At 35.8% G+C, this 25,428-nt stretch overlaps 1 long non-coding RNA gene across 1 annotated transcript in view; it reads right to left on the bottom strand.

Annotated features, from left to right (window-relative positions):
- Positions 1–2,571: 2,571 nt before the first annotated feature.
- LOC145511350 (uncharacterized) overlaps positions 2,572–25,428 on the bottom strand; it is a 220,363-nt gene continuing 197,506 nt past the window's right edge. Inside the window, exons 2-3 of the long non-coding RNA XR_014057818.1 lie at positions 10,802–10,847; positions 2,572–4,523 (exon numbers count right to left, since the gene is read on the bottom strand). This is a non-coding gene — a long non-coding RNA (uncharacterized LOC145511350). The remainder of the gene's footprint in view (positions 4,524–10,801; positions 10,848–25,428) is intronic.

Here is a 25,428-nt window from a genome sequence, read left to right as displayed (position 1 = left end):
TGGGGACCCAATTCAACCCACAACTTCCGAATGACTTAACTACATTTTACTTTATGTTATATTCTTGGGCTTATAGTAGAAATATTTGCACTACAGCAAACACTACAAAAACTGGCAAAAACTACAAATCAAGATTTGATTTACCATTTTATTGACTACAAATATTTTCTCTCAAGGCCAAAAGTAAATATTTTAGGCTTTGTGCACTACTTTGTCATTGCTGTTCAGTCACTAAGTGGTGTCCAAGTATTTGCAACCCCATGGACTGTAGAACACCAGGCTCTATAAGGCTCCCTTGTCCTTCACTGTCTCCCGGAGTTTGCTCAGATTCGTGTCTCTGCTATATATTCTCTATAGCAGCTACTTAACTCTGCTTTTATACAGTGAAAGCAGACATAGGCAATATACAAACAGGCTTAGCAGTGTTCCAGTCAAACTTTATTTACAAAAACAGGGAGTGGACCAGATTTACCCTATGGGTGATAGTGGGCCGACCTCTGGTCTAGACTTAAGAAAGCAATGTATAAGATGTTAACAATGTAGGCAAATTTCAAACTGTGTCACATCTTTATCAGTTATATCATTAATATCAGAAAAATTGATGAAGTATGTTTAGTTTTTAGAAATTATTACTATTCACTTCAACAAAGAAACTAATCGCCCAAGTCACTGATGAATGTAAGTGAAGTTCCAACACATGTATTTTGTATTTTTGTATTTTTTGTTAGAATAAAAATCAATGTTCATGTCAGAACTACCATGTTAATCAGTCAGTTGCAACCATGAGTTAGTGACAGATATCAGAGTTTGGCAAAAATTAAAGGACAAAATTGAAGAAGATGCTTCAAGAATAAATTGGTCATGTGGAATTTATAATAGAGAATATTGCATGTTTCAATTTTTTTTGTAAATTGTGTCTTATACATTATAAATTTTATGAGTGTGCATAATACACACACTTTGTTTTCTATAGAGCTGGTTGTTAAACTTTTTTGCCAGTACACCACTATACAAACTCCTGAGTGTTGTAATATTCCTGCAAATGGTAGTACACATATTGGGAATGTAAGCTCCAATAGGATGGTGATATAAATCCAAAATATAAAAGAGTGGAGAACCAAAAATTTTTACCACTTTCTAAGACTGATCAAAACTTCAACCTTCAAAAAAACGTTCATGAGCATTAACATACATGATTAAGAAATCAGATCCCAAGAGAAAGCCTCACAAATGAGTAATCTCTAGTTCTTTGACATTTAAATTTTGACTTTCATTAGACTGTAATCTCTACATTTTTTTTTTTTTTTAAATAGCACCTACCAAAGACAAGTGACATCAAGTTGCAATGACCACCTGGATCGTACCTAAACTTACGACATCTTTGCTACACTATGACTTGGGCCACCTTTTTATGGCCAGCTAGACCTTGAACCTATGTCCTACTGCTTATGTGCTTTCCATTGGGTATTGATTCATTTGTTTCTTTAGCCTTTCTAAAGGATAAATTCCTTTCATTCCTTCTTCTTTAAATACAGATTGCTAACGTCTCTCTCAGTTCAGTTCCTCTACACTAGAAATATTATGAGAATTAAAGGAAGCAAAACATATTATCGGTCCTAAAGAAAATCAACCCTGAATATTCTTTGGTAGGACTGATGCTGATATGAAGCTGCAATACTTTGGCTACCTGATGCAAAGAGCTGACTCACTGGAAAAGACCCTGATGCTGGGAAAGATTGAAGGCAGGAGGAGAAGGGGGCAACAGAGGATAAGATGGTTGGATGGCACCACCGATTCAATGGATGTGAGTTTGAGCAAACTCCGGGAGATGGGGAATGACAGGGAAGCCTGGAGTGCTATAGACCAAGGAATCACAGATTCAGAGATAACTTAGCAACTGAAGAAGAACAACAACAAAACATAGAACGTGTTCTTCAGAGAGTAAGCACCAAACAAATCATCCCTCCCACTGCTTCTGCTATTACTAACATAATTATTAATTTTCCCAGTAGGCATCGATTTTCTGAGAATCCAGGAAGCCTGTGTTAGGCTCCATGACTGGATATAAATGATATCTGGAAAATAAAATACAAATAATTTTATTTCTATTCATTTTTCTCATAAAAGCCACAGGACTCGTCCTGGTGGTATCATGCCATAAAATACTTCATGTCAGAAAATGCTTTGGTCTCAAATAGCTGCATCCATGCATGCAGGCACTTACTCTGGCTGATGTCAGTAGATGGAAATGCATGTTGAATTCTATCTAACCTCCATCACTGCATGTAAAATCAAGCCATCAACTAAGGAGTGGTTATGGCATGATCATTTTTACATTGTGTGACATGTTCCTGTTGTACTGTCAACAAACATAAACTTTAATCTCCACAAAGAGAGTTTCTGTAAACCGTATGTCACACTAATGCTTTTATTTTGCATGCCACTTTTCCCCAGAGAAATTCCTTTTACTGTGATTTCTTTACCACAATTGTAATTCATTTCTGACTGACATGCTGACAAAACTATTCCATTTCTTTATATGATTGTACAGTCATTGATTATTTCAACATATTTTTGCTCTCTCTTTTTCCTTTTAAAAATAAATACTGTTCCTATTGTCTGCACAGATGGCTTTGAATATACATTCAAGTTCGGGGGTCAGTACATAATTCTATTAGACTTGCCATGCTTAATTTGAAATTTCATATCTTGACTTCGGACAGCAGATTGAAATCATTTCCTCATCACCAAAAATGTCCTTTAGAATTTAAAATCTATCAGAATAAAAATAGCATGGTTTTAAAGACTGATGTGGTCTGTCTGTTTACACATAATCAATGAGAAAAATATTGAGAAATCAAAAGAAACTTAAGTTTAATTTTATGTCAAATTAGACTAATCCCAAAATGGGAAATAGGGATTGACAGTTTTGCTAGATGGTTGGACAACATGTTAGTGATGCCACTACCTTTCTCCAAATATTTCTTTTTTTACTCCTAAAGACATTTCACTTGTTCCTCAAGACTGTATTATTGTTTTCTATTCACCTTGACTCCTCATTAATTTGTGAGCATCATTCTTGATACCACTTGCCTCTTGCAGATATTCTGATTCTAACTCATTTAGTTTCCTTTCTTGCTCAAATGAGATGTTTAAGAGTACGGAGACCTATAGAGACATTCAGAATAGCTTTCTGTTTAGAACAATGGATCTTTCTCTTTTTCATCACCCTCAAAGATAAGGACTTTGCTCACCTAAGTCCCTGCACAGTTTTCAGAAACAATGTAATTTTTACTAAACAGGTATTTTGTTGACAAAAATAATAAATGAAATCACACGAAAATTTTGATTTATACTCTTTCTTATGGCAATCACAATAAGTAATGTTCTTGAAGAAATCAACTTGGTTCCTATTTTACTAAGATCATTCTTCCTCACCCCTACATTTTCTCCTGGAGCCGGTTCCCTTGCTGAAGTGCCATCTATTATGATCATAAATGTCGGTACATTTCATCCATAGACGATTATTTTTTTAATTGAAAAAATGAGAACTTCCAAGACATCACTTCACTGATGCAGTTCAGTGTTACAGAAAAAGATGAAAGTAAAAGAAATTTAAACAGCCTTTGTTTTACACACAGATCTAAGTCAGGTTTAATAAAACAAAGTTAATTTTACTGTAAGCCTTACAAATTAAATTTTTAAAAATTGTCTGGATTTGACTTTTTGTACTCTATTTTAAAATTGATAATTTGTCATCTATTGAGAAACTGATATCAACTAATGAGAAAAGTGATATGTTCTCTATTACATTTGTCATTTTACAGCCCTGAAAGATGGACATATTTCCATGAATTCAAAAATAAATGGTTTATTGATTTCAACTATCCAGAGATGTTTTTGACTGCCAGGTATTCACAATTTGGTGGTAGGTATATTGTTCCTTTTATCTGCATTTGGAATCTTAGTTCAAAACTACCAAGTGTCACATGAGAAAGCTGCAAACTACAGTAGACAACTGTGCTGAAGACTATTCTACGGCTAAAGAATTAAAGTATTATTATACTAAGCTACGCTTTCTAACATGATGCTTAGTTATGTCTAGGTTTAAAACTGTCTTCTATGTTTCATTTTCCTTGAAGTCCAAAAAAGAAGAAAGATATGAACATCCTAGATTTGGTAGTCACATATGTCATTCTCTTTGTGTGTGTTTGTCATCCAGCAGTGTCTGACTCCTTAAGGCCCCATGGACTGTAGACAACCAGGCTTCTCTGTCCATGGGATTTCCCAGGCAAGAATACTGGAGTGGGTTGCCATTTCCTTCTCCAGAGGATCTTCCCAAACCAGAGATCGAACATTGCAGATGCCCTGCATTGCAGGCAGATTCTTTAGGGTAATTTTTGAGCACTTGACTTAGGAGGAAATAAAAGGTACCATCTGAGCCACGAGGGAAGTCATCCTCTTCACCGCTCATTCATTAATAAAATGTGAGATCGAGATCTGAATTCACGTTGAAAAAATACCTGGTGATTCAAGAAATTTTAATGTCCTTTTTTCTCATACCCCTTTATTTTTGTTTAATAGTCATCAAATTGTTAGTTTATTTTGTTGTTGTTGCTAGTATTTTTCTTTATCTTTCAATGCTGATTTCCCTTGAACAAACAACAACATTTAGCTAAATTGATAAAACTACTGCAAGACAGATATCTTACCTTATTTTGGCCTGATGCCAACAACATTGCAAATTATTTTCAAAATGAAGACACAGGTAATCCTGTCATTCATATTCTACAAAAGCATAAGGTAGCATCATATTTTTTGTGCCTTTAATGTCTTATAACTCTTCCGTAACTAATGGAGCTTCTATTCTCGGAAATTGAGTGGGGAAGGCATTCCTGTAGAGTGTACCATTTCCAGACAATGTTCTCTTAATTTTTTAATGCAACTATTATCATGATTTATAATTGCACGGAAGGTTCTCTGTAATCTTTTTCAGGATATGTTCATTGTTATTAGTGAAATCTTTAACTCCTTAGAAGGGATGTTTCATAAACCTATCTTATAACACTTTACAGAAAAAGGATACAAACCATACTTTCTTATGGATCAGGTTAACACCTGCACATTTTGCAGGTCCTTAGAGATCCAAGTAACTCTAATTTACAGGGGTGTTGAATTTGAGGGTATTTTTGAGCACTTGATTTAGAAAGAAATAAAAGGTACCTATTGTTTTATTAATATATGTCAGATTACTAAACTGTCTTCTATATTAGAGAATCCACAAGTTAACATCTATGATGTGATTTAAAGACATTGGTAAAAAGTTGTTTCTTTCTTTTATAATCATTATTTGATTAAAATTTCTGCTAATGAATTCTCACTGTGGAGAACATATCAAAATATGTTTCTATAACCATTGCACTAGCTTGACTCAACAATGCCTAGTTTGGCAGAAAGCAGAGGTACTTTAGCAATATGGAAAATATGCTCAAACTGCATTAGAACTCCAGTATTACAATTTTTTAAAATAGAGAATTCAAGAGAAGGAAAGCCTCTGTTGGACTATCTCAATAGGGTCTATTACCCAAGATACTGGAGGGAACTTGCTATAAATACGTTTCACTCTTATAGTAGGAATCTGGAGCATGGTGGAGAAGCAGGGCTCCAGCATATGAATTACACATGCCTCTTGACAGTGTATCAACACAATAATGGAAAGATAGAATTTCAATAAATTGTCTTCTGCCTTTCCAAATTTCTCAAAAGCAAGTTTCAGTTATGGCTAAGTTTTGAACATAATTTCTAATTTATCCAAAAAGTTATGGAGGAAAGAAAAATCTAGTGCTAAGAAATGCATTTAGCGAGCAAAGTTAAATATTAATTTGAAATTAAATGTTTATTTAATTATCTTTTTAATGTATTAGACACGGGAGGTAAAACTTGAAAAAACTTGAATAGCAATTAGTATCTGTCACTCTTATCAATATTTAGTCAGTGTATAAAAAACAAATTCAAGAATAATGTGGAAGTCAACAGTTGGGAAGCGGAATGGCTATTGAATGACTTCTAGAATAATCCAAAGAAAATGCAAAAGGATCAAACCAAATAGCTGCTTTTGGGCACAGAATTATCAGAATTTTGGACCAATTCAATTATATGGTTTAAATCCAGAATGTGAGTATTAGCCCTATAATAATAGAAAATAAAAAAGAAGGGAAAATGACTCCAGGTGAACCAATTAAACTATCACATCAGTTATTAAGGAGTCTCTCAGACACAGTTTATATATATTCTATTACAAGAGTATAAGAACAGGGAAGAAAAGTTCTTGCAAGGGGCTTCATGTTAGAAGTAATACCAGCCATTTTTATATTCGGAAACAATTTCTAATTTTACCAGAAATCAACAATGTATTCATTCTAGCTAAGTGTAAAACTGCAGCACACTACTTGTGCCCACATCCTAACAAAAAGCCATTTTGTCAAAGTAAAACTCTATAGGAGATGAAAAATTATCCGAGGATGAAAGGAGAGAAAATATAAGAACATGTCAGCAAATTTTGTTTTATTTTTAAATAGGATGAGCATTAATCATGGATTTTGAAAGGAAAGAAGAAAGTTAGTAGGAAGAAACAGAAGAGACAGGAAATAAAATAATATCAACATGAGCCATACTTTAACATCATAATGTTTAGTTGCCCTCTCATAATTTTTGTGAGAGCTATAGGTTTAAAGACTGTCCTTACCTTTAGTTGCTAAGTTGGGAAGCATATAACTATTATTTATACTAACTAGATATTTCATAAAAGTAGTGTTAAATTTAGAAGTTGGATTAACCATCAGGAAACGCGTATTCCAGTAAAACATTAACCACATGTCTTTAGACAATAGCAAACTTTGGGGTTTACCACATTAATACCAACTGTAAAAAAAATCCTTTAAAAATCTCTTCCTCTTCTGTAGACTCTAAAGTTTCTGACTTGAGATTGCATATGCTGTTAGTGTTTACTCTAGGTTAATTACATGTGGTGGCCACGTCTCATTTTGGCATTCCATGCTATACTATTTGTAATATACTACTTAATTTATAATCTGGCTAGATCACTCCATTGTATAACAGTCAACTAGAACATATTTACTATCTTAGTTCCTAGAAAACCACTGTGGAGAATGAAATGGACTTAAATTGGCATTTTTCACATCATGTTAGGTTTCAAAAGCCAGTTGCTTTTAGCTAAATCATACAAATGATCTTGTGAAAATTCACCAGTACCAAATTCCTGGGCTACACATGGATATCATCATATGTAAAGGCTATCTCCATTGCTGGTAAAAAATGAACATATTTTTTAGAGATTCACAGTTAAGAAATCCCAATCACTGCTGCAAAAACAGGACAGAAAATTCTATCTTCAAAATGTCACAAGCTAAGATATTTAGGTCTAGCATTCATTTTTTGTAGATCCTCAGGTTTTAAACTTTCTCTTCCATAACATTTCTTTAGTAACTATGTCTTCTTCAAATGTCTCATGATTTTCCTCTCAACAAACATCACAGAGAGACGAGATGGACAACATGTGGTTCCCTGTAGGTGGTCATGCCCTGTCTGATTTTCTTAGCACAGAAATTGAGTTTTTCCCTCTGTGGGTCCCTTAATGACAATGGTCTTTGCAATATATAATCAACACAAATACTGGTGGCATAGGAAAGGTGAGTTATGGTGTTTTATTTGATGAGATAAGGAGAATAAAGTACATATATCATATTAAAAGATGCTCCCAGCAGTCATCATTGAATGAGTTCATTTTGCTGGAGGAAAACAAATACCCAAGATGATGACAAATATAACAAGCTTAATAACTATTTGGAAATAGAAGACAGAACTCTGAGAGCTCCAGGGCTGATGGCAAGGGGAGGGAAGAACTGCTGTAAATGGGCTCAAAGAGAAGTGTGTGTGTGTCCTCTGAAATAACAGAAGGCAGACAAGAGAACAAAATGGAGAGAAGGGAGGAACAGAGAAGGCAGTAGAGAGTGCAAAACCCTACAGCAAGGGCATCAAGAGAGATGACTCCCCTTAGGACACCAAGGAATATTTTAGATAACTTTAAAGTTTAATTTAAAAAAATACATTTTTGTTAGGTAGGGACGGGTATGATAACTGCTGTGTTATTAAAAAAACTCTACTGTAGTCATAACACATCTGTATGAATGAGCTGACTTATGGGTATTCATAAAAAAAGATGAGTTTCACGTCTGCATGAACATGGTAAGGAATAGAGGCTATATGAAGATACAGCATGAAAACCTTGATCTCATTAAGAATTTGCAGAAATCTCCTTGAGAACTTTGGTATTTCACAGAATGTGGAATTGCAGTTGGGGATGTACCAATTTTTCCTGGAATGCATGGAACAGCTTGCATCTCAAAGAGGTCCAGCTGATGTCTGAACTCTGCACAATTCTTAATTGCAAAGGTTCAGGTAAAGTCAGTGAGTACAACAATGCAGTCAGGAGACACTAAAGAGATTGGAAACAACGGAAACTTAGGATCTCCTGGCATTTCCAAAGAGATACATTTTTCCTTAGTGTCACATCATTTTGGCCATCTGTGGATGGGCACTCAGTGTCACTTAGAGTAAGCACATTTTTTCCATAAGAAGATTCAAATTAAGTATTTACCTAAAATATCTCCATTAAAATGTCTGTGATATGTTTCCAAGCCCTGACATAAACAGCTGAAATTTTATTGTTATAAAATTAATTAAAATGGTATATGTTTGTTCTTTTTCCGCTAATAAAAAACACAAATCCAAAACATTCAATTCCATACTCCTTAACATATGACTGACATTTAATAGCCCAAGACTGAATTCCAGACACCACACTCAAATTTCAGGAAGCGGTATGAAGGCACTTGACAGCATCAGAGAGAGTGAGATATTCTCTGAATTGTCAAAAGAAACTTTCTTCTTCACAAAGGACAAAGACATACAGCAGCTGTCTCTTGGGGAAGGTTCCTATAAGGCCACCTGAAATTCCAAATATGTACCAGTGACTCTGAACATTCACTGGAAGGACTGATGTTGAAGCTGAAGCTCCGATACTTTGACTACCTGATGCAAAGAACTGACTCATTGGAAAAAACCCTGATGCTGGGAAAGATTGAGGGCAGGAGGAGAAGTGGGTGGCAGAGGATGAGATAGTTGGATGGCATCATCAACTCAACAGACATGAGTTTGAGCAACTCCAGGAGACAGTGAAGGACAGGGAAGCCTGGCATGCTGCAGTCCATGAGGTGGCAAAGAATTGGACTACTCTTAGTGGCTGAACAACAACAACCAGTGGCCTAGACTCAGTCATGTGGTCACATTTGCGATTAAGGAACTTTGGAAATACAGTCCTCTTCCCATTGCTTATTTGTCCGTCTAAAATATTTATTTTGGAAGAAGAATACAATATAAGCTTGGGATGTTCAGTCTCAAAGGATGACTATAATACTCCCCCTTCCCATCCATTAAAAATTCTCACTATAATGCAAGTAATCCACTAGACAAAGTGTTGTTAATTTCACACTCTAATGAACGTGCTGGTAACATGCTACAAAATAAAGTTCAAAACCATTTCCAGAAATGTGGAGCTATTTCCAAAAGAACTATTTTGAATCATTAATGTTTAAGGTATATTTCAAAATTAGAGAAAACCTGAATAACCCATGTTACAGATACCCACGTCCCCAGCAGCAAGATTTAACAGATATTAACACATTTCCATCTAAGTTCTCTCTTTCTTGAAACAAAGTTTTGGGACAATTCCAACATGCAAAGGACTATGTGGAAATGAACTGTTTGAAGATGAAGGAGGCTCAGAAAGGCTCAGAAAGGTTTACCCTTTCTTTGTGCCACTCTCTATACGCTAAATCTCCAATGTTCTACTGAGTACTAAACTGGCAAGATCCAAGGAGGCATTGACAATAAAAAACAAACAAGTGCAACTTCTGAGTCTACTAGAATTAAGACTTCTGAATACACAAACAGGAAAAGTGAATCGGCATGATGACATTATTTATTCTGACTTTCTTATTCCTTTGCATTCAAAGTGACTTAAGGAAATTTTTTTAGTAAAAAAAAGAAAAAAAGCAACTGTGGCCTCAATTCTCTCTATTTGAAGATGATCCTGTATGTCTATCTATTATGCACAATGAGATGAAGTATACTGTATAAGTCATCTGTAAGAATACTATAGCTTTTGACTTTACACAACTGGTTATAAAATAAGTGTTTTATCCTTTCACAAAAGCAAATGCATTTAAATTTCAAAGAAAAGCAAAAATTAAATGATGCTAAAACATAAAAACACAATTATATGATAATCAACTTCAGTCTTGACCATTTGCATCTGAACTTGAATATGAGACACTGAGATACCCAGTTTGATATTGCCCTGAGATTTTAAGCACTGACTTTGCCATACTAAATTAAAAGGAAGAAAAAAATATATGAAATAATGAGACTCACAATTCTAAAAGAGGAATTCATCTAGAGTTTTTCTTGCCACTTTGGCCGTGATCCACTTAACAATATGGAACAGTAAGGTGGTTGGCATGCAGAAAACATGGGTCTCAAAATGTCAGGGACAAGTGGTATATTTCTGTGTAGCACAGCTATAGCAAGCATTTTATTTCCCCCTGAAAGACTCAATTTGTCTAATTTATCTGAGACATGAACCCCGGAGAGTCCCTGAACAAGTTTTATACAATGTATTCTGCACACTTCAAAAGTAAGAAATAAATATGATATGACTTACCCTGACCTCCTTTCCAGTAATTCCTGCCTTCATTCACTCCTCATTTCTAAAGAAAGAAAAAGCCAGAAGCACTTATTGTTAGTGTATCTACCAGTTATATAATTTAATCCAGAATACAATTCTTCAAAAATTAACTACTGAATAGCAGGTCTGTCTTCTTCTCTTTTTTTTTAATCTTTGACAAGTTGCTGAAATTGGTTCTTTTAAAATCATTTTATTGAAGTATATCTGACATATGAAAAGCATACATATTTAATGTACATATATGATTTGATAAACTTGGAAAAAAATATGCACTCATGAAACCATCATGACAATCTATGCCATAAATATATCCACCACTTCCAGAAGTTTCCTCTGAAAAATGATTTAATGTTTGCTATCACTACCACAGCACTTTACCTGTTATAGACCAAATGGGTCAATATACATCTGTTCAACAAACCTAGTCTGTTCCCTTTTCCTTCAGAATCCATCTGTTTTTAGATTTTGAGTTAAATACAGCTTTTTAATCTATATTTCACTTTGAAATTTAAAAATATCTTTAATTACATTGGAAAGAGAATTCACAAACAAATTTCCCCCTTTATTTACTTAGGACAGCTTCTCTCTCTGATTTACTCACAATTCCTTAATTATCACTTATTTCTTTAATTGTTGCATCTCTAAATATGTCTACATTAATTTGGAAGAAACAATCAGCTGGCCAAATTCAATATGTTCTAAGAAAAGTATAATACTGGGAACTTCACAAATGAGCATTTACTTTTATCTTTCAAAATGAACAGAGGAGGGGTGGAGAGGAGAAATAGCTGAGTAAATATTCAGATCATACAGAGTTAATTTTAAGAATGTAAGCATATGAAACTGATAAATGGATTCTGCTTATCAGCAATGCTTTAAAAATAATTAATCAGACAAAATGGTTTGATATCTACTGCAATTTGATATAATTATGAGAAATAACTAAAGATCAAGTTATGTTAAAACATGAGAGTCATCGCTTTTCTAATTACAATTTTATTTAAGTCAAAGTTGAGCACCGCCATGGGGCCCTGCTGCTATTAAAATAACAAGTTATTGCTGGAAAAGACACACTGGCTCTTTAGTCATTGGGCAAAGCTGACAATAAAATAGCAGCAAAATAAGAAGTTGGCACAACCACTTCCTTCTATCATATGCTGACAGGGAAAAATAATGAAAGCTGGACCAACAACTGTACTTAAGATTAAAATGCATTTACATAAAATACATGATTCTGAGGCAATTAAGGGTTTCATTTCTAGCAGCTTGTTACCAGAGTGGTACCAACAGTCCTTCGTAATTAAAGGTGTCATTTCATCCTCAGACCCTTGGTGAGGAAAGTGAGAAATCACCTCATGTTTCTTGGGAATTGCAGTCTCCTAATCATTTTGAAACAGAGGGTGACTAGCTGAGTCACCTCCTCACTCTGTAATACAAAAGCAGCCTGTCTTGGAAACAGCTTCTGAGGAACCAAACATCCCCGCCCTCCAAGATAATGTGTTTCATTTGTACATCCTTCATAATCCTGGTCAGGGTTCCTTTAAGGTGATTTGCCTCTTAACTTTTCAAAAGATGTGTTGTTTTATATTAACACCAGAAGCTCTATACATCAAGGGAAAAAACCTTCAAGTGATGGGGCTTCAAACGAATTTCTAATCTTTACAGTCTTTCAGTACTTATATTTTAAGACCGGAGACATAATTTATTTCCAATGAAACTGAATTGCTCAGCTCTCTGCTAATAGGATCCTCAGGGCAAAAAAATATTGCAAGGGTGGCATCATATAAAAGCAGAAAGTGTCATAATTTTTTGAAATTTAAGCTAGAAACAATAAATTAATAAGTATGTTTGCCAAGATTATTGTATGTTTATGATAAATTGTTCTCATTTAGTAAATGGGACAATGAACTTGAGTGGCCCAGAGGGTTAATAACAGACTGCTTATATTGGACTAAGAAGCATTGGTGAGCATTCTTATTTTATTAAGGCAGTCAAACAGCTATTTGCAGATATAATATGATTCTTTTACCCTTAGTCCTTATGTTTTTCTCTCCCTAGACTCAATTTGATTGGTTGCCAAATGACCATTGTAGGTACCTTTTTGTCTTTGCCACAAAACGCTAAAATTCCCGTCTACTGCAAGTACTTTTTTGAGTCCAATCATGAAGATTTAGTTTTTCATCAGGTCACATAATCAAAGGAGTGCTTAAATACCTTAAACTGTCATTGTGGAGGAACAGAGCAGCTATCTACAAAAGAATCATCACTAAAGCAAGGGAGGTCCATCTGCCTAATTAGCCAGAGAAGAAGACTACCTTTGGTAAGAGTAATACTAAAACTGGCTTTGGTTTTCCAAAGTGTGCTATCCCATCATCTTCCCTTGGAAATAATGAAAGGGAAGCCACAATAACAGAGCGCTGAAGTGGATGACATGCAGGAAAGGCTCCAGGCAAGCATTGTGTTTCCTCCTGTGAAAAGTATCAACATTTATTATCCCTCGTTAAAATTTAATTTTATATGGCATCTTTCAAAGGTCATTTTTTGAACTGGAATTTTGTAAGTAATGTTACTGATGGGTTAACTACTGTGGGGGAAAAAAACAAACAATTCTTCATAGATTTATTGTTTTAAGCTATTATTAAAGAGGCACCTTTAAAAAACAAATTATTTCCCTCATAGAGAACCAGAATGTTCTCCTTTCTAAGTAATTTAGTTTATTCAATAATTTCAGCTGGTTTTTGCACAAGAAGCACCTTGGAAACTTAATTAGAAGTGAATAATCTTTAGTATATAAAGGATTTAAGTCTGCAACTTAACTATGATAAATTTAAAACAAGACTAAGATAATAACATATTAATAGCTCTAGAATTTAACACATCTTTCCTTTGCATTTACTGCAGTTAAAATCTATTTTTCTTCTACATTGTCTATTATAGACCATGATTTTTTCAACTTCTGTCCTTAAATTGTTTCATGTAGTTGTGAAGTTGTGATAAATGTTAATACTTAAAATCAGTATAAATCCTTTTTTTGGATTTCTCTAAAAGGAAAGAGGAACATTTTTATTGAGTACCAAGATTCCAGGCACTATATATACATTTTACTATTTAATTCTGCAAGGACACATCAGAATAGACACTGAGCCCTTTTTACAATCAAGGAAACTGATGTTTATGGAAATAAGTGACCTGCTAAAACCATGCAAGAAGATAATGGTAGGATGCAAAAATTAGAATATTAATCCAAATCTTCATGAGCCCACTGGGTTTTTTCACCACCTAGGCTACCTACTAAAGAAAGTGTATCTATCTGCATTGGAAGAGAGTTCAGCAAACATTTTTGGTGAAGAGAAAAAATGGCACACATTCTCTGCTTTGTGGGACATACAATCTCTGTAGTGACTATTTAAAGTTACAATTGCAGCATAAAGCAGCTTTAGACAAAGTATAAAGAAATGAGCTAGTTGTATTCCAGTAAAACTTTATTTACAAAAATGGTCAGTGGGCCAGACTTGGTCAAACAATCATAGTTTGCCCTATACTAAGATATAAGCTATGTGAAGATAAAAAATGTATTTTGTTTACCGTTACACAACTCATTGCCTCAAAAAGTAATGAATAATTAATGATAATATAAAAATAAGGCTAGTAATATTTACACGGAATTCATTATGTGCTAGTCATTTTTACATGTAATAACTCATTTATTTCTCAAAGTATCCTTATAATTTAGCTATAATTTTCACTCATTTTAAGAGAAAAGGAAACTGAAGAATGAATAATTAATTTTTCATGATAATTCAGAAAATAGGTGGCAGGATCCAAGATTCAGACTATAAAAGTACACAGTAGGAGCTCAAGAATTGATTAAATGAATAAATGAATGATTTAATCAATACAGATAATTAGTTCTATGTATTTTAAGACTGAGTTATATATGTTAGTAATCCACTAGATACTACTCTTCCAAATTGTCTAGGTTTATAAAGTCAAAATTAAAAGACAGTAAAGAGAAGGAAAGGTAAATGAAGAAGATAATATACAATAGCATTCATATAAATGCAGAATTACAAATCACGTTAAGTGCTACAAAGAACAGGATAAATGCTCTGAGAGTATACCAGTGGGACAGAGAGGTATGAGGTCTCCAAAGAAAGGATATTGAAACTAAGAGTTTCTGATGAATAGGAATTATCTGAATGAAGAAGGAGAACAACATTTCAGGCTGATAACTAGCCATGGTTAAAAGTCCAGAAACAGAAATGATGATGAATCAGACAAAAGAGTGAATAATGCAGCTAGGAGTTAGATGCTGGCAGAAATCTACAAGTTAGAGCAAGGGAGAGAGAAAATATCAAGTGTTAATGAAGTGAGGAGGTTAAAATTCAATAATAAAATTTTGGACATTTTAAGTTTGAGAAACTTAAACGAAATTCAAGTAGAGCTGTTTAGAAGGCATTAGATCTATAAACCAATCTCTCAGAGGAGAGACATGGGTGAGTGATAGGAAATGGTAAATATGAGCATTTGGAAGACATTTAGTTGTAGGTGTGGAATACCATCTAGGGAAAGTTTATATATAGAGAAGAACTTTGATATTGCAGAATGTCTCAGTGGTAAAGAACCTGCCTGCCAATGCAGGAAACATGGGTTTGATCCCTGGTTCGGGAAGATATCCTGGAGAAGGAAATGGCAACGCACTTCAGTATTCTTGCCTGGAAAATCCCATGGACAGAGGAGCCTGATGGGCTAACAGAGTCGGACATGACTTAGTGACCAAATAAGAATAGAGAGAGTACCTTGTGAAGGAGGCTGAGAAATAGTGGTCAGAGTAGAAGGAAAACAAAAACAGGACATTGTAGTAAGGTGAAAGCTAAGAAGAGTGTCTTCAAGAAGGTGGCGTGGCTGACTATGTTGAATGCGGTGAGATGTTAAGTAAGATGAGAACTAAGGAGTAGTCTTTACATGGTCATACTGTACAGCACAGGAAGCTATAGTCAATATTCTGGGATAAATCGCAATGGAAAAGAATATGAAAAATAATGTATATATGTTTACTGTATATATAACATGTATATATGCTTACTGTAGTCTTTTCAAACAGGAAAGCAATTCAATTATACATATATAATATATATACACATATATTTACATATATAGGGAGAGTATAGTTGATTTACAACTGTGTGTGAACTCCTGCTATACAGCAAAGCAATTCATTTATGCATATATGTAATATGCATAAATATATATGTATTATGCATATATATTATATATGTATAATGTGTGCATATATCATATATATATATATAATTGAATTTGTTTGCTGTACAGCAGAAATTAACACACCATTGTAAATCAACTATACTCCAATAAGATAATTTTGCTTAGAAGTGTTCTTTGGATTTCCAGTGTGGAAATCATTGATGTCTTTAACAAAGCTGTTTTGGAGTCAAAGATGCAGAAATAAGACAGGAGTAGGAAGGTAATTATGGCAGTAAGGTGTAACAGCCCATATAGACAATATTTATTTTTTTAAGAAAAGGGAAGTATGTGTGAAATTATAACAACACTAGGCTTAAGAAATCGTGGAGAGCAAGTGAATGAAACTGAGTTGGGGTTGCTATGGACAAGGAAAATCTAAAATCCAAACAACCAATGGCTTATACCAGAGAGATTCCCTGAGATGTCTTCAAGTTGGCCCCACATAATAATTTAAGTGTGGTATGGATTACACACTCTCACTTCCTCCCACTATTTATGGGTGCAGTCAATTAAGCTTAGCAACATTACACAGTAGTAGCAAAGCTATTGTATTTTCCATCCTGTGGGGCTGTCAGCGTATAAAGTCATTTTCCAACTGTCAGGGCAGAGGATTCGCTCTCTGGATAGTGATTACAATCCTTTGAATGTTTATGTAGAAACTCTTCCTACCCAGAAGAGAAACTATTACAACAAGCACTATCAGTGGATGATACACTGCTTCTTTTTGCATTCTTAACACAAGCATAACTAAGCTACCACATAAATCAGAGAAGCATACACATTCCTTAGGAATTATTTTCTCGAATTTAAATAGCTATTGATTGGTAGGGACCAGGTCTCTACTTCTATTTTTTCTCTCTTTAAATTAATTTTTACCAAGCACTGGATTTTACTATTTATTCAATAATTCATTCAACAAAATTATAAAGTACTATTTATTAAGAATAAGAAATATCAAAATGAACAAGGCATGCTCCAGCTTTCATACAATTTATACTCTAGTGGCTTCTTATATATATATTTATATTCTAGGGGCTTCCCTGATGGCTCAAATGGTAAAGAATCTGCCTGATGCGGATTTGATCCCTGGGTTGGAAAACACCCCTGGAGAAGGAAACGGCAACCCACTCCAGTATTCCTGCCTGGAGAATCCCAGAGGAGCATGCTGGGCTACATGCCTGGAGAATCCCAGAGAGCATAGTGGGCTACAGTCCATAGGGTCGCAAAGAGTCAGACACAACTGAGCACACACACATATGTTCATTGCAGCATTATTTACAATAGCCAAGACCCTGAAGTAAGTGTTCATTGAGAGATATAAAGATGAAGAAGATGTGATATATATGTGCGCACACACACACGCACACTGGAATGTTATTCAGCCTTAAAATAAAGTTTGATATTTTTCCATTTGGGACAATGTAGATAGACCTAGAGTGTATTATGCTAAGTGAAATAAATCAAATGGAGAAAGAAAAATCCTATATGATTTGACTAGTATATGAAACCTAAAACCAAGCAAATGTAACAAAAAAGAGATTCATTTAAACAGAGAAGGAACTGATAGTTGCCAGAGGAGCAGATGTGGGGTTGGGGATAAATTGAAGTAGGTAAGGGAGATTAAGAGGCACAAACTCAGTTTTAAGATAAATAAGTGACAGGGATGTAATGTACAGCATAAGAGATACAGTCAATAACATTTTAATAATTTCCTATGGTAACAGATGGTAACTAAACTTATCACGGTGATCATTTTGTAATGGAGAAATTATTAAATCACTGTTACACACCTGAGGTTAATATAATATAGTAAGTTAATTGTAATTCAATTAAAAACCTCCAAAAAAAAAAGAAGAATTAGTAGGATATAATGACTGACTGACTGTAGGGGGAAAAGGAGATAAAACTGAAGCCTAGATACCTGGCTTGAACAACTTCCCTTGCTGTCTGATGATGTGATGTCATATTGTGAACTGCCCTGTGAAAAGGCCCATGTGGAAACAATGTGGCTTTCAGGGGATAGCCAGAGAGAAAGACACCCTCAGTCTGACGGCCCACTAGGTACTAAATCTTGCCATCAACCGTATAAACTTAGAAGGAGATGCTTCCCCAGTCAAGCCTTCGGGAAGTCTCCGGCGCTGGCTGTCACCTGACTGAGCTTCTTGAAAGACACTGAATTGCAGGACCCAGGTTAGTTGGGTTCAAATTCCTGACCCAATAAAACCATGAGATAATAAATGAACAAACATGTGATGGGTTTTGTTTGTTTGTTAAAAGACTGGGAATTAGGTAACAAGACTTTGGGGACATTTCTTAACTATTTGGCGTCAGATTTCTAAGAATGAATCCTCTCTTGCTTGTGGCTATAAGTAAATCTATGTTAGGGGCCAGAAACATAAATCTCTACTGAGATCAAGCAGGCAACATATCAGTAAAAGAAGGCTGAGAGGCATAAGAGAAAATAACACCATAAGTGAGTTGATAAATGGCAACTAGGTATTAAAGAGATTGGAATACCAGAACACCTTACCTGCCTCCTGAGAAACCTGTATGCAGGTCAAGAAGCAACAGTTAGAACGAGACATGGAACAACAGACTGGTTCAAAATTGGGAAAGGAGTGCATCAAGGCTATATATTGTCACACTGCTTATTTAACTTATATGCAGAGTACATCATGCAAAATGCCGGGCTGGGCGGAGCTCCAGCTGGAATCAAGATTGTTGGGAGAAGTATCAAAAACCTCAGATATGCAGATGCTGCTGCTGCTGCTGCTACTGCTAAGTTGCATCAGTCATGTCTGACTCTGTGCGACCCCATAGATGGCAGCCCACCAGGCACCTCCTTCCCTGGGATTCTCCAGGCAAGAATACTGGAGTGGGTTGCCATTGCCTTCTCCAGTACATGAAAGTGAAAAGTGAAAGTGAAGTCTCTCAGTCATGTCTGACTCTTTGCGACCCCATGGAGAGTAGCCTACCAGGAACCTCCATCCATGGGATTCTCCAGGCAAGGGTACTGGAGTGGGTTGCCATTGCCTTCTCCAGATATGCAGATGACACCATCCTGATGGCAGAAAGGGAAGAGGAACTAAAGAGCCTCCTGATGAGGGTGAAAGAAGAGGGTGAAAAACTGGTTTAAAACTCAACATTTAAAAAACTAAAACCATGATATCTGGTCCCATCACTTAATGGCAAATAGAAGGGGAAACAATGGAAACAGTAACAGATTTTATTTTCTTTGCTTCCAAAGTCACTGCGGACAGTGACTACAGCCTTAAAATTAAAAGACTCCTTGGAAGAAAAGCTATGACAAACCTAGACAGCATATTAAAAAGCAGAGACGTCACTTTGTTGACAAAGGTGGGTATGGTCAAAGCTATGGTTTTTCCAACAGTTATGTATAGATGTCAGAGTTGGACCATAAAGAAGCTGAGAGCCGAAGAATTGATGCTTTCAAAAAAGTGGATCTGGAAAAGACTCTTGAGAGTCGCTTGGACAGCAAGGAGATCAAACCAGTGTATCCTAAAGGAAATCAACCTTGAGTATTCATTGGAAGGACTGATGCTGAAGCTGAAACTCCAGTACTTTGGCCACCTGATGCGAAAAGCTGACTCATTGGAAAAGAGCCTGATGCTGGGAAAGATTGAAGGCAGAGGAGAATGGAACAGAGGACAAGATGGTTGGATGGCATCACTGACTGAATGGACATGAATTTGAGCAAACTCTGGGAGATAGTGAAGGACAGGAAAGCCTGGCATGCTGCAGTCCATGGGGTCACGAAGAATCAGACACAATTGAACAACAACAACAACGAGGTCTTGGGAGACAGAAGTGAACAGTAGGAACTATAGAAAACTTGAAACAACAAAGCCCCTTAAGGAAAAAAAAATGAATAAAAATGAAAAAACCTGGATTTGTGTGCATAATCATCTAATTAAGTACACTATACTTTAAAGCTGTATGTGTATAAAGATAAAATAATAAAAATAGAGTCAGGAGTAAGAGAGAGGAACAGAGAGATAGATATTTGAGGCTGGAAGGCTAAATTTGGTTAGAAGACTATCGGAATGAACTATGCTGTGATTTAGTGGTCCATATGAGAAAAGCACTATATCTGGGAGTAAAAATAAGGAAGATAAAGAATATAGTAGGGAGAGATCAATTAGATGGCAAGATATAAATGGTATACTTTATGATGGACTCCTGCCATGATGGTCTTGATCAAGGTCATATAGCTGATAATTAGTGGAATCACGCGTATGGCTGCCAACTAAGATATCCAATTATGACTCTGAAGAAATGGCAGAGAGTTAAAGTTGCAATGCTCTTGAATTGACCTGCTGATCTCAAGTGTCAAAGGGATAGAGCTGGCCAAGGAAGACCGGTATTGGAAGTCTGATTAAAAGAGAGGTCTTACAGTTTGGGCAGACAAGATGTTATGTATTAAAATGATGGGGAGAGATAAAAAAAAATACTGAATAAATGTAATAGATGGGGTATAGGAAGATAAGATAAAACAAAAAAGAGAGAGAGACGAAGAGGTGCTTATTCCCAATATAGGTAAGAGGATAATGTTTGAGCACCAAGACAAATTTAACTAGCAAAAAGGGCACAATCAAATCTAGGGTCATTTATTTTTGTCCTTTAAAAATACACACAGATTACTGTCATTCCTCTTTGCGGAACTGGCTAAGATGATTGACAAAAATTATAGCTATAACCCTCTATTTCTATTATTTTTAATGGAAACATAATATGACAAATAGGAAATATGGAAAACATTTAAAGGATCCTTCAATAAAAGAGAACTCCTGCTCTGGAAGCACCCACTGACCCTATTTGCAATGAAATGAAAGCCTGCTTATTAACAAAAAAGGATGTCCACCTCTCTACTCTCTTCCCGTCAAAGCTACACAATAACATGGGATTCAATACAAAGCCACATTAGCAAATTTGCAATTCTTGTCTACTTGTACATGCTTCAGAATGCCACTATCTGTATGAATTATAATAATTTTTTACATGATTGCACATAGACTTAAATCAAAAGAAAAATGATAATATGTTTAAAAAGACAAGTGTTTGCTATTTGCATGAGAACAAAACTTTGAAAAAAAATCCAGTTCAAGTTCTGTTCTATGCTGCTTAACTTATTTCGTAGCTTTATTTAGGACACAGAGGGGACAGTTTCTATAAAAATATTAATACTAAGTACCCAGCCAGTGTTTTAAATCACATCTGGGCTACAGGTCACCCATGAGCAGGCAACATGGGGAAGAACGTCAGTGAATTTGCAAAGGTGCTTTTTCCCTGGCACATTCTCCTTTTCTATCTGTATTTGGCAGATTTCAGCTCATCCTTCAAGATTTAGCACTAGGGCCACCTTCTTCTGTGGAGTCTTTCTGGATACTTACATGCAAAAATGGTTGCTTTCTTCTTATTTTCACAGTACTCTGTCCATGGCTCTGTTTTGATGTGTTTCTCATCATCTTATAACTGTTTTATAGCTGTCCTCTACTTTAGACTCTGAGTATCTCAACAGTAGTGCCCTATTCTCATTCTCTTCTAATCCCTAAAATTTATCATAATATATGACTTGCAAGATATTCATTAAATAAGCACAAATTTGAATGAACAAGTAAGTGAAATGAGTAAGGTATAAAAGGCAGTATGCATTTCACTAGGTCAAGGGCAAAGCTTTCCCCTGACGTGAATTATTTGGGCAGGAGGCATTAATGTCTGGTTGAGCTTATTAGCTCATGGGTCAGTCTACATTATCTAGGTATATAGCCACATGTTGAAATTTCCACAATTTATGTATGTGAAGAGAAGAGATTGGAAGTATATGAATTATGTCTACATTAACCTCAGAAAAGTAGTTAAGTAAGAGGACTCACTTTACTTCCCAGTAACTCTCTGCCATGGCTTTCTACAACCATAATCAGATTTTTCAGGAACAAATACCACTGTTGACTTTTTAAATTATGCTCCTATAGCTTCTAGTACTTAAATAGATATCTGCCTTTCTACTAGAAATGCAAGAACATATCTGATGTGTTCTCAGCCTGAGAAGTAGGCATAGTGATGGTGACTGTAGTCTTGCTCACATTCATCATATTTTGATAAATTTAATTTCTAATTTATAGCAAATTTACCTTTATTGAAGTAAGGGTGGGGAACTGTGGAACATTTTCTCTTGTGGGATAGTTGTATCTTGCTTTTACATTTATATTTTCAAAATGTATTTTAAGATCATACATACAATCTCATCTGTTAAACTTGGTATAAAGAATATTTTGTAAAGGCTATGTTCATATTTTTGCCCCATGTGTATACATATATATATGCACACATTTCTATAAAGATGGGTTTCCCTGGTGGCTCAGATGGTAAAGAATCTGCTTGTAATGCAGGAGACCTGGGTTCAATCCCTGGGTTGGGAAGATCCCCTGGAGGAGAGCATGCAACCCACTCCAGTATTCTTGCCTGGGAGCCCCTCCAGGCTCCTCTGTTCATAGGGTCGCAAAGAGTCAAACACAAGTGAGCGACTAAGCACAGCACATCTATAAAGATATGAAGCAGTAAATGTGTGAGTCACTAGAAAATGGCACATGATTTGAACCAAGGAGTGAGAAACTACAGGTCTGTATCATTTCATGTGAGGAAAATAACAGAAAACTGCTTGAAAAACACAGAAAAGTTGCAGGTAAATGCTGAGCAATTGCAAAAGGACTGCTACTCCATGAGACATTTTCCCTTAGTTTTTTTAATCTTTAAGTTGAATGTGTAGGGCTATGTTAATGTGCAAATTTACATCTTGACTTTTTGGAGGCAGCCATGGTGTTCTCTGGCAGTCTCAAGAGAGGCGGGGCATCCCCAGCCCTGTAGCGGCAAGGGAGAGCAGTCCTGGAGGTGAACCGCCAGTATCTGATTTCTGAACAGCCACAAAACTGAGATCCCGGTGTCATCTCTCCCTACACTTGTCTCCATTACTCATGCCATAGGCTTAAGCGTCTGAGAGAAACATGCAAAATATAATGCTCTTGGTGTGAAGCACAGGAAAATCTTTATTTTGACCGTTTTAATTCCCTAGATTTATGACCTCCCGATTTCATTATATATATCTTTCAGTGTTTACAGCACAGGGCCAGTCCCACTTCCCTCATGTATCATTTTCTGATATTCACATTTTCTCTGGCAAGACTCTAATGACAAGTCCGGTCTTCTGCTGTGACACAATTCTGTTCATGTTGCTAATTTCTTAATTTCCCTGCCCCTACCCTCTCTCTTTACTGCACAGTGTCACTTGAGGCTAAATGAGACTTTTTGTTGTTGTTTTTAAGCCTTCAACTGTCCTGCTACTCAATTTCCAGCTGAAGTTTTAATCTTCTGTTTGGGATACCACAGTTGATTACTCTAGAAATGACTGTAATGTTCATTATCCACCATTTGTTGGAAGGGTGAAAGAAAACTATGATTAAATAAAAATTGGCTTGGATTTTGCTTCATACTTCTACTACATTACTTTAAGGGCTTAATCAAAATTTTGCTGTTGGTGTTTCTAAATGTGTTTCTCTAGCACTTCTCTGGTCACTACAAATGTGGCCAGAAATTGAATTATTGACTCCATTATTTACCATTACCAGAATTCATACCCTCTCCCGTGGGACTTTATAGTTCCTCACACCGGAGATTGATCATATACTTCCACTCTGACAGTGGGCTCAGTCATGTTACTTTATTTGGCCAACAGATTTGCCACGGGCTTACATGTGTGGGCTTGTCCTCTTGCACCTCTGCCATCTTTGTAAAAATAACCCACCTGGTTCAACATACTGACCCAAGGAAAACAAGAAATACAGAAACATATTTGGACTCAACCATCCCCCACCCCTGGGGACCATCCCGGCCTAGAAAGCAAATTCTCTGCCCACCCACACACAAGTAGGAGAGAATAAATTGTTGTTAGTTTAAATTGTTGAACTTTAGGACAGTTTATTATGCAACAGTAGTTGACCAATACCATTACCCAGTATTATGACTATGAGGGGAAAAATATATAATTAATTTCACTCACGTTCAGCCAGACTATGAGGAGAAAAAATATACAATTAATTTCAGTGTATATCTTTATACAGTACTCATTGTGTGTAGAAATATGCAATCTGGGAAGCCACAAAAGACACTGAAACTGTGAACTCTGCTCTGGAAGATTTTGGTGGAAGGGCATGACATTCATCCTATTCTTTATTTTAATATCATTTATAGAGAGCTCCTCTGTGCCAAATACTGTGCTACAGCTTGAAAGAACAAAAATAAACAAGTTGGAGACCTGACCTCGATGACCATGAGGTCTACCAGGAGGAGACAGACTTGCACATAGAGCAGTGTTTTATAAAATTACACACAGCAGATGAATCTGAATTGTACCTCGCACAGATGTTTGAAGTCCAGCAATAAAAAGAATGAGGTAAACTTTTATAAATGGAAATATAAATGTTTCTCACATCAACAGATAAAAAAGCAGGTTTCTGAACCGCATGAAAGGTATGACATCATTTGTTTTCAAAATGCACACAGAATGTATTATTCTACATGAAGATGCATATGTATAAATGTATGGAAATGGTTTTGAATGATAGCCACAAAGTAGTGGTTATTTGTGATAAAGGGACTGAGATTACCAAGCACTAAGGAAAACTTTTGCCATATTAATCCATAGTGCTTTAAGCTTTGCAAAACTTTCTCACAGTTTACTATATAATTGGAAAGGAATGAGTAGGACTTTCACTTTTGAGTAAGGTGGAATAACACGGACTGAATTTACAATCTCTACTGAAACAACCAAAAACTGACAAAATGTATGAAACAAAAATTTAAACATACTGGATATCAGACAAGATCTGTAGTCCCTGAGAGATGACAAATGAGATAAGGCTCATGACTACTGTCTTCGTCTGTTAGCACTGCTATAAACAAAATAGCACAGACTGAATGACTGATAAACAGTACAACTTTATTTTTCACAGTTTCCGCCTGAGGCAATAAGTCTGAGATCAGGGTGCCAGCATGTTCAAATGAAAGCTTTCTTTTAGTTTGCAGACTTAGAGTTATATCCTCACATTTGAGGTTGAAGAGGCAAGGAAGCTCTTTTGGGTCTCTTTTATAAGGCACTAATGTTATTGCAGAGTGTTCTTTAGTGTTATCCACTCAATCGTGTCCAACTCTTTGCGGCTCCATGGACTGTAGCACACCAAGTTCCTCTGTCTATGGAATTCTCCAGGCAAGAATACTGGAGTGGGGAGCCATTCCTTTCTCCAGGGGATCTTCCTGACCCAGGG

This window comes from Giraffa tippelskirchi, chromosome 6 (assembly GCF_054371585.1).
Source record: "Giraffa tippelskirchi isolate mGirTip1 chromosome 6, T2T-mGirTip1v1.2.pri, whole genome shotgun sequence".
Taxonomy (NCBI): Eukaryota; Metazoa; Chordata; class Mammalia; order Artiodactyla; family Giraffidae; genus Giraffa; species Giraffa tippelskirchi.
This window is presented reverse-complemented; position numbering and strand designations above follow the sequence as displayed.